Source organism: Hippocampus zosterae, chromosome 9 (assembly GCF_025434085.1).
Source record: "Hippocampus zosterae strain Florida chromosome 9, ASM2543408v3, whole genome shotgun sequence".
NCBI lineage: Eukaryota > Metazoa > Chordata > Actinopteri > Syngnathiformes > Syngnathidae > Hippocampus > Hippocampus zosterae.
The window spans coordinates 24,371,532-24,377,151 of NC_067459.1; the positions used below are offsets into that span (position 1 = coordinate 24,371,532).

At 41.2% G+C, this 5,620-nt stretch overlaps 1 long non-coding RNA gene across 2 annotated transcripts in view; it reads left to right on the forward strand.

Moving 5' to 3' along the window:
* The first annotated feature begins 2,846 nt into the window (after positions 1–2,846).
* The window catches only part of LOC127607756 (uncharacterized), a 110,095-nt gene continuing 107,321 nt past the window's right edge, over positions 2,847–5,620 (forward strand). Inside the window, exons 1-2 of one of the 2 annotated variants that reach the window (XR_007964133.1) lie at positions 2,847–3,111; positions 5,060–5,263. This is a non-coding gene — a long non-coding RNA (uncharacterized LOC127607756). The remainder of the gene's footprint in view (positions 3,112–5,059; positions 5,264–5,620) is intronic. The other variant, XR_007964132.1, reaches the window with a different exon arrangement.

The following is a 5,620-nucleotide window of genomic DNA, read 5'->3' on the forward strand; positions in this document are numbered from 1 at the left end:
CCTAATGAGGTGGCCACATCCCGGCTGGATTACTGCAATGCCCTCTACTTTGGACTCAGTCAGTCCTCCATTAAGCGCCTTCAGCTGGTCCAGAATGCCGCTGCTCGCCTCTTGACTGCTACTCGTAAGAGGGAGCATATAACTCCTACTCTGGCATCCCTTCACTGGCTCCCCATTCATTTTAGAGTTATTTTCAAGATCCTCCTCTTTGTTTTCAAATTTCTGAATAATCTCGCGCCACTTTACCTCCCCGAGCTCATCGGCCCCTACACACCTGCAGACACCTGTAGCTCCTTCAGCCAGAGACTGTTACACCCGCGCTGCAAGAAGGAGAGAGACCGACGCTCGTTCCTACCGACTGCTGTCAGGCTGCTGAATAAAAATAACAACAATAATAATAATAATAATTAAATGATGTGGAAAAACAATTGGGAATAGCACTGCGATTTATCCATTTTGTATTTATATTGCACTTAATTGAACTGTTGAAACTTAATTGTTTGTTGTTTTTTTCCCTTCTTTCTTCTTTCTACCCACATTCTTGCTGCTGGAGGCTGTAAATTTCCCCAGTGTGGGACAAATAAAGGATATCTTATCGCATCTTAATATCTTTCACTTGTGCAATACAACAATCATTTTGTGTTTGACTAGAAATGCTCAAGGTTAGCCCTCGTGGTGATGCGCAAGTGTTGCGCAAAAACACTAAAAAAAACAAAAAACCTCAACTAAATTTTAAGGTTTTTTTTTCTTCATGATTCCAAATGTGACTTGCTGCTGCGTGCTTGGATTTACAATAAGTGTGTTCCCACTTCACACATACACGCACACAATTGATATATTTATCACATGAATTGCATCCACATACAGTACATATGCAGAGCCAGAAGTGTTCGGGATTTAAAAAACAAACGAACAAAACATGCAACAATAAAGGCCTTTTTTTTCCATGATAAAAAAAATGTTTTTTTTTCTTTCAAAATAAAGGCATATGAGAGGAATAAACTTGCCTTTTTACAAGGAAAAACACCAATTTAATGAGGACAAAAATTCCCTTGTTGTCCTTTCTTCACTTTCCCTCATAAGAATACATCTTTAGACTCATAACTGCGTTGATGCAACTCTGCTCCCAAATTGTTTCACGTCGCATGTTTATTAGAATGAAAAGTTTTATTTTACCCGCCAACCCCCCCCCCAAAAACGTTCAAATTGTTAGCCTTCTTCTTTAAATACACTGGTAAAGTCACATTTTTTAAATGAATATTTATTGCCGACAAAAATATCAAGCAAATGTTCATAATTTTACTGAGTTTTCCATTGGAAAAAAAAAAATACACTGTTGATCTGGTAAAATTCTACATTTATTTCGAATCAAGATGTTGTTTTTTTTCAGGTTCAAAAAAAAGTTGTTCATTCTTGCTTTGTGTTTATGTAATCACGTTCTTTTGAAAACCATTTCTTGTAAAAAGACTGCCCACCCCCCCTTTTTAAAACGAATTCAGAGGTTCCCCGATGTCCCCTCCCTTCCCATAATGTAATTTTTTTTGCTATTTCCAGTGTGTGTCCCTCAACCTTGTTGGTCTTGAAACCTGTTTGTATTCCTCAACATTCACTGGACACTTGATTTGGTAGGCCTGGCATGTGAAGATATTCTCCACAAGCTTGGGGTTCCCCGATTGGCTAATGTCCCGAATTTAAAACAAGAAACAGCAGCAGCCCAAAAAAAAAAAAAAAAAAAAAAACTTGCTTGCGGCTTTCCTTTTGGATTTGATTTTAGCCTATCTTTAATTTGGTTTGAAAGTGGACACGTTTTGTTTGTTGGTGGACCAAAGCAAACTCCTGACTCAAGACACGCTCTTTGTCGTCTTTTGTTGTGCAATAAAAAAGAAGAGCTGTCATTTATTTTCCTTTCTTCTCCTTCTTCCCAAGTGACGCCCACACATAAAAAAAAAAAAATGGAGACGATTTCACACGCCATGTGAGAGCATGGCTGTAAATATTTGCGGAAGGCCGATAAATAAATAAATAAATACATAAACCTTTTAGTGGTCCAACTAAATTTTTAGTGGTCCAATGTCACCATTTTGTCAGCAAATCTCTGTGTACTCTTGGACGAGTAAAATGGAAAAAGAAAGTTCAATGTCATATTTTAATGTGATGAGTTTCACAACATGATTTCATGTTTTAACGGAAGAAGTTTGGGAAAGTTTTACCGGGAGACATTTATTCAAAATTCTGTTCATTTTGCTTGTAGCCACAGATAAAATTCCCTCCTGATTACAATATATATATATATATATATATATTCATTCATTCATCTTCCTAACTGCTTGATCCTCACTAGGGTCGCGGGGGGTGCTGGAGCCTATCCCATCACACCTAGGGACGATTTAGAGTGTTCAATCAGCCTGCCACGCATGTTTTTGGAATGTGGGAGGAAACCGGAGCACCCGGAGAAAACCCACGCAGGCCCGGGGAGAACATGCAAACTCCACACAGGGAGGCCGGAGCTGGAATCGAACCCGGTACCTCTGCACTGTGAAGCCCACGTGCTAACCACTGGGCTACCGGGCCGCCCTATGATGATATATATATATATATATATATATATATATATATATATATATATATATATGCACATAAGAATGTTTTTTTTTTTTACTTGGCATCAAAACTTTGGCTGGCCTTGAATAACTGGTCGTTTTTGTTTAGTGTGCCCCCCACTGGCCGTGTATGGCTACTGCCTTTTGGGTTTTACACCCCCTTGCAGGTGTCAAAGGTCAGAAACAAAATGGCCACTGGCCTACTGGCATGTGGAAGAAGGCCTCACTGTTTTTAGGGTTTTTTTTTTTTTTTGGTTGCTTTTCATGGCCTTTTTTTTTTCAAGCGGCGGCGGCGGAGATGGCAAACGTTACTGCTCGTCCACAACTAAACAATGAGCGAATCCAGTCAAGCCTGAGTCGTTTGTCAACTCTTTGGCTGTCAAAAGACCACATGGCCATGCGTCAGGTGGCAACAGATGGCACTGGATCTGGAAAGGAGCCTTTCGACGAAATTGAGCGATTGGGGACGGCTTTGTCCACCCAACAGAGGGACTATTTCAGCAGCAATATAGTGAGTTGTTCATTCCTACTGCTCATTTATTATTTTGTTTTGTGTGAACAAATGTTGTGCTTTTGTGTTTGAAGCAAACGGCTCATTTGAATGGCCCTCTTAAGGCCACAGGGGGCGCTGGTTTCCCCCCTGAAGTATGTTTCAATCCCCCCCTTGCTCCAGGCCAGATAATGAACTTTTGGCTAATTTCAGATTTGTCGACATCCCCCCCCCCCCCCCCCCCCAACCGTTTCTGTGGGAAACATGCATCACATTTTTCTGAAGAATGTTTTTGGGTGCGTTAAAAAAATAAATAAATCAAAGTGCAGACCACAGGCCGCTGACAGTCGGCCTGTCCCTGGTCCAAAACTAAATTCGCCATCTCCATTTTTTTTTTTTGGGGGGGGCTGGCAGTGGAGATCTTAAAGCATCGTGTGACTGCAAGTGATCCCAGCCTGGAAGCAACAATAGGCTGGCGTCACGGACGGGCTTTTTATAGCATGTGTAAAACATCTAAAACAGGGGTGTCCAAACTTTTTGCTAGGGGGGCCATATTTTATGTGGTAAAATGTCGGGGGGCCGACCTTGGCTGACATTCTTTACATTGAACAACAATATTGTTCAACAAATTTTAGTAAGTCAGTCTGTTTCACGTTTCCATTTTTATTTTAATTTCAACAATCTTAAGAATTTCTTTTGGTTCATTTGAAACAGGTATATCACATGCAACTGCTTATTCACTTGACTTTTTCTTAAACAGAAGTCTCCTGAGTGCAAATTGATTGATTTGAAACATAAAATGTATCACCATGACTTTTCAATAGTCACAAAACCTTTGACTCGAACAACGGGGAAATGAACAAGCAATACACATATCCACAACTGCAAGGATCATTTGAAATATGACATATCAGTCAATATGTAAGTTGAAGGGTTCGCAGGTTTTAAATGGATTGCTCTACGTTTAGAATGGGCAAAAAGGAGAGGACGACTTCGTTTGAACACAACTCTTTCTCTTTTATTTTTCTCTCCTCAACCGCTCCCCGCTAACGCTCCAACCAACACTCCCCCTTCCGGTAACGACCCGCCTTCCTGTTTTTCTTCTCCAATCACATGTAAGCAACCTAAGAATATTTCAGGACGTATTAAACAGAGTATAATTAAGGTAACTAACATAAAAGAATATAATGCATGAATATAAAATGATAATAATTAACAATTTAACAAAAGCTTACAAATATAAACACGGAGTGATGTCTTGTTAACTCGTGAGTGATGCCCTCTAGTGTCTAAATTCTATTACTCATTTAGTGAATGCTATTACTCATTTAGCCACTAGAGGGAAGCAGTACTCAATGAAACATCACTCACCAGTCTACGAGACCTCAGTCAATGCAACACGTGTTCCATTGCGCCCAACCTGCGGGCCAGACGGCACTGATTTTATGACAGGGGCCGAGGGCCGGATGAAATTCGACCGCGGGCCGGATTTGGCCCCCGGGCCGGACTTTGGACATGCCTGATCTAAAAGGTCACAAGATGGATGAGTGGTTTTGAAAGAGAAAGAAGATAAATTACAGATTTACAGATGATGATTTTTTATTTTTGACAATTAAGCTATTGGACTTTTTTTTTTTTTGGTCCATTTGTTACCGGTGTTGCCAATTTCTTAGATTTACTGGCAAAGCATCAGAAGAGGAGCCTTTTTGTGAACAAACTTTGTGTTTGAATGGGTTCATGTGAGGCATCCGCTTTTGAATGGCACCTTCGTTTTGGGCTGGATGATGAACCAAAATGTGATTTTGATTTGGACTTTTCTCCATCATTCAAAAAGTAATCATTGAAAAAAAGAAAAGAAAAAAAAAGTCTGCCATGTAACCGTTGCGTTGTATTGTGTGTAATGTGAGGTGAGATGCTCCAACAATCTCGACACAGAACACCACTCACGTAGAGACTCTGTTCGCCCTAGAATCCAGTCCTGCGGGGGAGAAATCTCATGCGATCACATGTGGCCCCACAAAAACAAAGAAGATCAGACATGTCACTTGCGGCCATGTGTTGAGCGTTTCCCCGAGAGGACCGACAACATCCCGTGTGGTCAAGAAAAGACGTTTCTTGGATGATCTGTTCTGCCACTCGGAGAACGCTACCTTTTTTCCTCAAGACGCATCAGGTAGGATAATATTTTGTTGAATTTAGCCCCGCCTCCTTTTTGGTCAATCAGGGCGTTTCTTTAGGTGTGTCAAATGTCATTCCCAGTTTGATTTTCCAATGCGGTCCCTGTTTGATATCGACTTCCTGTCCACTCCCACTTGAATCACAAGTAGCAACGGTGTGGCTCTTCGGAGCTTAACTCGCTCAGTGCCATTGACGGTTGTAGACGTCAAAGATCTCATGTTGGCTGGGCTGCGTCAGCGGATCGGGTCGACCATTTTAGCAGCGATCAGCTCAACTCGGGGATCAATTCTAAGCATTGAGGTGCACAAATGTCCGACGTTTGGGGCCGACTTTACTCGAGAAAGTACAGCCA